Genomic DNA, 9879 nt, shown 5'->3' on the forward strand with positions numbered 1-9879 from the left:
ATCTTATCTGATGAGGGAACACATCTTATCTGACTAGGGAACACATCTTATCTGATGAGGGAACACATCTGATGAGGTAACACATCTTATCTGATGAGGGAACACATCTGATGAGGGAACACATCTGATGAGGGAACACATCTTATCTGATGAGGGAACACATCTTATCTGATGAGGGAACACATCTTATCTGATGAGGGAACACATCTGATGAGGGAACACATCTTATCTGATGAGGGAACACATCTGATGAGTGAACACATCTGATGAGGGAACACATCTGATGAGGGAACACATCTTATCTGATGAGGGAACACATCTTATCTGATGAGGGAACACATCTTATCTGATGAGGGAACACATCTGATGAGGGAACACATCTGATGAGTGAACACATCTGATGAGGGAACACATCTGATGAGGGAACACATCTTATCTGATGAGGGAACACATCTTATCTGATGAGGGAACACATCTTATCTGATGAGGGAACACATCTTATCTGATGAGGGAACACATCTTATCTGATGAGGGAACACATCTGATGAGGGAACACATCTGATGAGGGAACACATCTTATCTGATGAGGGAACACATCTGATGAGGGAACACATCTGATGAGGGAACACATCTTATCTGATGAGGGAACACATCTTATCTGATGAGGGAACACCTCTTATCTGATGAGGGAACACCTCTTACCTGATGAGGGAACACATCTTATCTGATGAGGGAACACATCTGATCTGATGAGGGAACACATCTTATCTGATGAGGGAACACATCTGATGAGGGAACACATCTTATCTGATGAGGGAACACATCTTATCTGATGAGGGAACACATCTTATCTGATGAGGGAACACATCTTATCTGATGAGGGAACACATCTGATGAGGGAACACATCTGATGAGGGAACACATCTTATCTGATGAGGGAACACATCTGATGAGGGAACACATCTGATGAGGGAACACATCTTATCTGATGAGGGAACACATCTGATGAGGGAACACATCTGATGAGGGAACACATCTTATCTGATGAGGGAACACATCTTATCTGATGAGGGAACACATCTTATCTGATGAGGGAACACATCTTATCTGATAAGGGAACACATCTGATGAGGGAACACATCTTATCTGATGAGGGAACACATCTGATGAGGGAACACGTCTTATCTGATGAGGGAACACATCTTATCTGATGAGGGAACACATCTTATCTGATGAGGGAACACATCTTATCTGATGAGGGAACACATCTTAACTGAGGAAGGAACGAAGCTTGAAATACTTGCAATGAGTGCCCAAACAACCGTAGCACTAGTCATGTCTGTGTTCCTGAATGGATGCGGGGCATTGACCTTCAATGCAGACCTCCAGAGAAGAATTCAGGTACTTGAACACAAGATGTTTATGTAGACTCCAATAGACTATAGACCACACTTATCGCTCCAGTGGCGTAGGCAGGGGGGGGGGGTTAGGGGGGTCATAACCCCCCCCCCCCCCATAGACCCCTCGGTATATATAAAAAGTATGAGGGGGGGTGCAAATCGAAAGTTTGAGGGGGGGTGCAAATCGAAAGTTTGAGGGGGGGGGGGTGCAAATCGAAAGTTTGAGGGGGGGGTGCAAATCGAAAGTTTGAGGGGGGGGGGGGTGCAAATCGAAAGTTTTGAGGGGGGGTGCAAATCGAAAGTTTGTCCCCGGGTAAAAATTGGAACCCCCCCCTTGAGACGATCCTGGCTACGCCACTGTATCGCTCGCACCAAGAACAAACTTATAAAAAATAATTCCGTTTTTTTTCTCTAGATTCGGTTATGGCATATATATATATATATATATATATATATATATATATATATATATATATATATATATATATATATATATATATATATATAATAACAAGCGAAACAATGTGCTTAAAATATAATAAAAATGGCAAATATGCAAATAATTTGTTGGCTGTTGAAAGGACAAAGTTTTATGTAGTTGTATTTTTAAATGTTAAAATGGTAATGTTTGACTCACCACCTACAAATGTACATTATTATAAAACACCGCCCGCGATCATTTATAATATAGCCACTTTTAGAACCGCATATAGACAAGAGGATCTCGTTAAAATCGATAAAAGTATTGTGGGCGAATTTCAAACATGTCTAGTTGCCGATCTACCAAGGGAAGTAACTTCAATAACTCTCTTCTAAACACGATAGTTAAAATATCATCAGTTATCGAACTTTGAACGCTTTTATCACCAGTTGCATGGTAAATAAGGATGGCGTGATTAGAATTAAGGCTCGACTTGAAGTCGTCTCCAAAACTAACACTACGTATTTCAAGTCTAACACATATTTGTAAAAATAAAAATTAAAAATCCGATTTGAATTAGATAAATGAAAAACAAAATAATTGCACTTCCGCTCCACACCCTCGGACTATTTAGAAAGAATAAATAATTTAATTAGAAAATATATAATTTTACCAGTGTCATCATTTTAAGGTGGCTTAGAATATTTTTATAATAGTGGCATGACAATTCATTTCGTTCAGCTCATAAGGGTAACCGTTAAAGATGTGAATCATAGTTTGTACGTGAAGATGTGATAACTTGATGTACGTTTAAAGATGGTTTTTTTCCCTGCGTGAATGAAAATATGTGTTTTCTTGCTTGCAGTGTTTCTTCCAGACTTTTTTCTCCGGGGGGGGGGGGGGGGGGAATTGATATTTTCGGGGTGGAAAGGGGGCTATCAACATTTTCCGGGGGGGGGGGGGGGGGTTGCGGGACACTGGTAAATGTATGTTTTCTATATAAATTCCATTTCGTTCGGGGGGCGGTAGACTTTCTTTGGGGGGGGGGGGGGAAGAGGGGAGAGCTTGCTTGCTTGTATGTAAAATGTGTTTTCTTGCTTGTGGGTAAAATAAGTGTTTTCTTACAAGGCTAAGGCACATACATTGTACACTGTAATGACTATGAAATTGATGGGAAACGAGGTCTTTTGTTTTGGTAAGATGGGTATGTGATTGGGGTGGGAGGCGAGGTGGAGAATTAGAAATATGTGACGTAGTTCGGGTGGGGGGAGGGTTCTGTTACCTTATAAGGAGGAGGGAAGGTGGAGCAATGTGACCTACTTTGAAAAATTGGAGCTACGCGACAGTATGTGGAGGGTGGTGGGGCGGAGTTAGTGTTTCTTTCAGACTTTTTTCTCTGGGGGGGGGGGGGCACTTGATATTTTCCGGGGTGGGGGTGGACACTGGTAAAAATATGTTTTCTATATAAATTTTATTTCGTTCGGGGTGGGGGGGGGGGGGGGGGGGGGGAGAGAACCCGCCCCCCCCCCTCCCCGAAGAGATGCCTGGAAGAAACTCTGGTGGAGTTATGTGACACTTTTTGAGAGGAAAGGTCATAAAACGAGTGATATTTTTTTTCTGGAGGGAGGTGGCAGCTTTGCTTAACGCCAATAACAGACGTCTCTTAAGAACAAGGTATGTTCTGCATCAGCGACCTAATATTTGTCTCTCTCTCTCTCTCTCTCTCTGTGTGAACAAATATTAAAATAAACATGAACCGCCCAGTGAAGCTCTCCAAAGTTCAAAATCAATACGGACCATGAGCCAACCTGTGAGGTTCTAATACACTAGAGGATCGATATTCTGGATCGATTGATCGGGTAAATAGTTGAAAACAGTGGCGTTTTTTTTTACACACTAGGTAACCAAGGGTGAGTTATCCCTTTTTGGCAAGAATAAATGTCTATACAATATAAGGCCTTTCTATAAAATATAGACATTATATATATATATATATATATATATATATATATATATATATATATATATATATATATGTTGTGATGGTGTAGATTAAACGTAGATTGCAGGTTAGGTTTGACGACACATGCGACGAGACTAAAAGGGTCATGGCAGGGGCGAAAGGGGGGGATGTTGTAGCTGAGTCATTGTTAATGCTAGCGGGTTATTCCCCCTCTCACCTGAACCGGGACTGACCGTGGCCGAATAGGAGACAGTACCGGCAGCCTGACCGTGACCGGCGTTCTACCCCAACTGACCGGGTATGTAAATGGGGGGGGGGGGGGGGGGAAACCACGCTATTTAACGGGAGGGGTTAAGTCGGGGACATGGACGCCAGGCTGGGTGGTGAGGTGAGGACAAAGAAGGGAGGACAGTTAGGGGTTGGGGACAGTCGAGGGTTGAGACGTTGTAGTGAAAGGACGTAGATAAGTGTAGAGCTAGGAAACAGTGTAGTGACAATAGTGTAGAGAACATTAACCTGTAGGGGTAGGCAACAAGTGTATATTGTGTAGTAAAGTGAACCCTATTATATGCAAGCATTAGATGTATAATAATAAATGTTGTGTATCAAACGGATCTTCGAGTTTTATTGAGTGCACGAACTAAGTACGATCTCGTCCTCATCACAATAGTAAACTATATGTGTGGAAACTAATAAAATAATAAGAAGAGAAGAGTATTCCCCCCACCACATATGTACGCACATCGATTGATTAGTCTCTATCTTATATATATATATATATATATATATATATATATATATATATATATATATATATATATATAGTAGGCAGCGAATTTAACGTAGAGAACATTAGAAAGACTTTTGCTCTAGCGTTATGAAGGAAAAGAAAAAAAACGTATGAAATAATTTTAAATATTTTTAAAATGACGTTTAACTCCCTCCATTTATTTTAGATAGGGGCCAACAAAAATATATCATAGATCATAATTTTTTGTAATTTTTCGGGAACATAAAATACTATTAACTACTTTTAACATATATACGATTTAGTAAAGATAAACATTTTAAAACATCGTTTCTGTTTAATTTATTTTAAGAAAAAATTGAAACATAAAAAAACAAATTAAAAAAAAAAAAAAAAAATTATTTTCACAAGTTCAAATATTTTTTAGGAAGATAAGTGTCAATGAAAAATTGAGCAAACATTAAACAATAGTGAGATCTATTTAATAAATTCAGCAATGTAATTAAAATAAACATTTATCAATAACCTTAGAATTCCTCTTATTTATTTTACATATCAAAAATATATCATTAAAATATCATTTGCATAGGTGTAGGCCTATAGTAATATCATCATGAACTTCTTTTTTTGTCAAATTTCAAAGGTTCTCATTGCATACTCATTACATATATTATCTCATTACATACTAATTACATGCAGTTTAACATTATAACAGTTTTTCTTATTATATTCAGTTTTTAATAATATAATTTCTCACTACATTCTGGAATCTGCTCATGGTAGACAAAATAAAAATATCACATAACACATAAGATCTTACAAGTTATATCTTCAAGGTATGTTATATATTAGTTGACATGTCATATAATACTGCCAATTGACATGCATACTGATGATACATGCCATTTCACATTTTTGCCGAAATATTACATCTTTACTGACATATGGCATCTTTACTGACATATGACATCTTTACTGACATATGACATCTTTACTCACATATGGCATCATTACTGACATATGACATCTTTACTGACATTACATCTAACTGACACATCACATGTTTCCTGACACATCATATTCTCACAGCTCTTTACACTTTGTCATACATTTTCCAATTTTACTCCAAACAATATGCGCAGTCATAATTACCCATATTACATCCTTCACATAAGCATAAAGACAACTAACATACACTAATATAGACAAGGCCTAATTCGTCATTAAAACTGTTGACTTATAGGCACAGCACCGTCTTGACATAATGAAAACAAATTACATTGGAATAAGTTATAGTTGAGATTCATTCTGTGATCAGATGTTTTTTGCCGGCTTTTTCCAGAGCCCGGATTAGATTCCGGCCCAGCTCTGCCGGTAAATTAGTACCGTTCACGATGGCTGAGAATGACGTCAGACTAGGGTCCGGCTTGGGGTAAGTGAAATGAAAAGCTGAAAGAAATAATTCCAAAGAGATTATAGCAACATGGAGTAATATCTGGGGGAAAATGTATATTTGTTTCGTGAGTTTTTATTTGAAATAAAAAACTACAGTTTTTGAAAAACGAAACAAAATGTAAAATTTAGATTTGTTTTTCTAAATTTAGATTGTAAATGAACAGGCAGTGTTGCTCGAAATTCGAAACAATCAGTGCCGGCGCCAGGTTATTTAACACCCTAAACAAAACTTATTAAAACGTCCAATTTCACACACATTAATAAAAATATATAATAGTATCAATAAAAGCTATAAATAATTAGTTCTATTTTTACTAATGGCGATTGCCCATTTTTGCGCCCCTTATGAATAGCGCCCTAGGCGACCTCCTAGTTCGCCTCAATGGTAGCGCCGGCCCTGGAAACAGTGTTTCTCGCAGACTTTTTTTTCTCCCGGGGGTGGGGGGAATTTTTGGAGGGGGGGGGGGGAGAAACACTGCTTAGAAACACAATGTAAAATGTAAATTCAGACATAAATTTGAAAAAAAAAACTTTCAGTCTAATGACTACAACTCACCGTTAGGATCAGACACGTTAAATTTGTCCGTGGGTCTCGAACCCTCCCCCATTGTCCTCTGGTAGTCGTCATGCCAGGCAGGGTGACAGGCTCCGTTATAGCAGATTACCTGTCCAATGAGGGAACAAAGAACGAACTGATTACAATAGGGCTGGTAAGTAGGTCACCAACCAGTTCTACGGCTCAATAAAACATGCATGAGCCATAGAACTGGTTGGTGACCTACTTACCAGCCTTATTAAGTTAGAGACTAAGACGATGACTAATTTTAAGGTAGGATTTGAATGCAGAACTTACACGTTTTTTTTAATTGACTCATTGCTAGCTCATATATTGGGATCGTTAATTAGATATTTAAGACAAACACAGTCTTAATTATGTCGTGACATAAAAATAGTTAAAATAAGAGAAACAAATGCTATCCGTCAGTGGCGTCGCTAGGTTGGCTGTCACGCGGTGCGGCACTTCGTCAACTACGTTCTTAAAAGTATTTTTTACTCTAATTTTTTTAACTGGAATTATCTTTTTTTTCTGTATATATTTTGCTATTTTTTTTTCTTGATTTCACCCCTCTAAATAGTGTAACCCGGTGTGATCCGCACCCCCCGCCCCGCCTCTGCTATCCGTGTCCCCCCCCCCCCCTTGGCTTAAGTACACACCATTTAAATAAATATAGAGAAATAAGCATATAGAGTCACTGATTTGTGTGCTGTCACTCTGTGTTGCGCAGTACGTCATCGATTTACGTTTTGTCAGTGTGTCGCCTGTTACGTCATCGATTCGTGTGTTTTGTCTGCTGTCGCGCAGTACGTCATCGGTTTGCGAGCTGTCACCTGCAGCTTGTTGTAGATGTACACAGAGTCCGGGTTCCTCTCGTAGACCTTGTACGGCATCAAGATGGCGTTGAAGATCCAGGACGAGTCCACTTGGTACCTGCAAATAGTTCCAGTCTCCCATCAACGTTTGGCCAACAGCTACACTCACAAACTCAAAATGGTTCCAGTCTCCCATCAACGTTTGGCCAACAGCTACACTCACAAACTCCAAATGGTTTCAGTCTCCATCAACGTTTGGCCAACAGCTACACTCACAAACTCCAAATAGTACCAGTCTCCCATCAACGTTTGGCCAACAGCTACACTCACAAACTCCAAATGGTTTCAGTCTCCCATCAACGTTTGGCCAACAGCTACACTCACAAACTCAAAATAGTACCAGTCTCCCATCAACGTTTGGCCAACAGCTACACTCACAAACTCCAAATGGTTTCAGTCTCCCATCAACGTTTGGCCAACAGCTACACTCACAAACTCAAAATGGTTTCAGTCTCCCATCAACGTTTGGCCAACAGCTACACTCACAAACTCAAAATGGTTCCAGTCTCCCATCAACGTTTGGCCAACAGCTACACTCACAAACTCCAAATGGTTTCAGTCTCCCATCAACGTTTGGCCAACAGCTACACTCACAAACTCCAAATAGTACCAGTCCTCCCATCAACGTTTGGCCAACAGCTACACTCACAAACTCCAAATGGTTTCAGTCTCCCATCAACGTTTGGCCAACAGCTACACTCACAAACTCAAAATGGTTTCAGTCTCCCATCAACGTTTGGCCAACAGCTACACTCACAAACTCCAAATAGTTCCAGTCTCCCCATCAACGTTCGGCCAATAGCCACCCTCACAAACTCCAAATAGTTCCAGTCTCCCATCAACGTTCGGCCAATAGCCACCCTCACAAACTCCAAATAGTTCCAGCCTCACATCAACGTTCGGCCAATAGCCACCCTCACAAACTCACAATAGCTGGTAACTTAAAGACACGGCAACAGATACATCTAAGCCTAATCCCCGGCCCAGAATAAGCCTAAGCAGAAATTGTTTCAGTTATTTAATTGGGGGAGGGAGAGGGGGGGGGGGGGAGAGAAGAGGGGGGTGTGGGCAAATTTCCAAGGGACGTTAGTTAAAGTACATATTTCTATATACATTATATATCTCTTCATATCTATCGGCCAGGGATGGGTGCAGTGCCCCCCCCCCCCCCCCCAAATGCCTGAAATAAACTCTGAACCTAGCCTTTACGGTTGATAACATGGATAACAGGACAGGATGGAATTACTCATCTGTCAACAACCCCCCCCCTGTATATTAACCCCCCCCCCCCCCCCCAAAAAAAATAATATGTAGGACATTACCGCAGTGCCGATTTAAAATTTACCCTAAACCAAATTTTAACATTAAACTCCACACTAATCAAAGGGTTAATGTTAGGATTAGGGTTAGGAAATGATGCACATGGGAAAAGCTTATTCTACTCTTTGACGATTATCATGTTTTGTGTTCTATGGAATTCCCAGCGAAAATACGAACGACATTAATCTACTTCACACTGTGTCAGCCCATACTGTGTTCTATAGAATGCCTATGAAAAGTACGACACCAAAGTGTCATGGCGCAAGCTTAGGTTATAGAGGTCAAGTAGAAGATAGCAGAAACAGAGCATAGCGTAGTTATGTAGAGCAATATAAAAACAGGTGATGGCCGGTCATGTGAGACGGTAGATGGGCAGTGAAGCGTGGGACAGCAGTTAGGTAGAAGTTTGAGAGAGTTAGCGCTAGGGGAAAGATGTAGAGAAGTTGAAATTAATTGTAGCGTTAGAGTTTGTCATGGAAGTGTAGTTGTAGTTAGTGTTAGTAGACAGTTAGATCTTAGGACGTAGTTAGGGTAGGAGTAGGAGATTGATTTGTGTTGAATAAAGAAACATTATAGAATATCTTGAATTGGATTTGTGTTGAATAAAGAAACATTATAGAATATCTTGAATTGGATTTGTGTTGAATAACGAAACATTATAGAATATCTTAAATTGGATTTGTGTTGATTTCATTAAACTACCAGGCGTACGTAAGAAAGGCGATCCCGGTAGAGAGTACCTATATATCAGAGGCGTAGCGACCCTTCCCGGCGCCCGGGGACAAACTTTTCGATTTGCAGCCCCCCTCAAGATTTCGATTTGCACCCCCCCCCTCAAGATTTCGATTTGCACACTCCCCCCTCAAACTTTCGATTTGCACCCCCACAACCTTTCAATTTATTTTTCCAACCCATTTTGGCGCCCCATAAGGTCGGCGCCCGGGGACATATGTCGGTCCCCCCCCGCCCCCTCCCCTCGGTACGCTACTGCTTATATATATAGAATACAAACTTTCTACAACCCTGCATTACATTTGGTAGAGCAGCTGTTTCTTCAATCACCACCCTAACAACTGGTGGTGCTTCCTCTTTACCCCACCCTCACACAAATTACTTCATACTGTGTCAGCCCATACTGTAT

This window comes from Physella acuta, unplaced genomic scaffold (genome assembly GCF_028476545.2).
Source record: "Physella acuta isolate Inbredline_101_S28 unplaced genomic scaffold, ASM2847654v3 ptg001458l, whole genome shotgun sequence".
In the NCBI taxonomy this organism is placed as follows: domain Eukaryota; kingdom Metazoa; phylum Mollusca; class Gastropoda; family Physidae; genus Physella; species Physella acuta.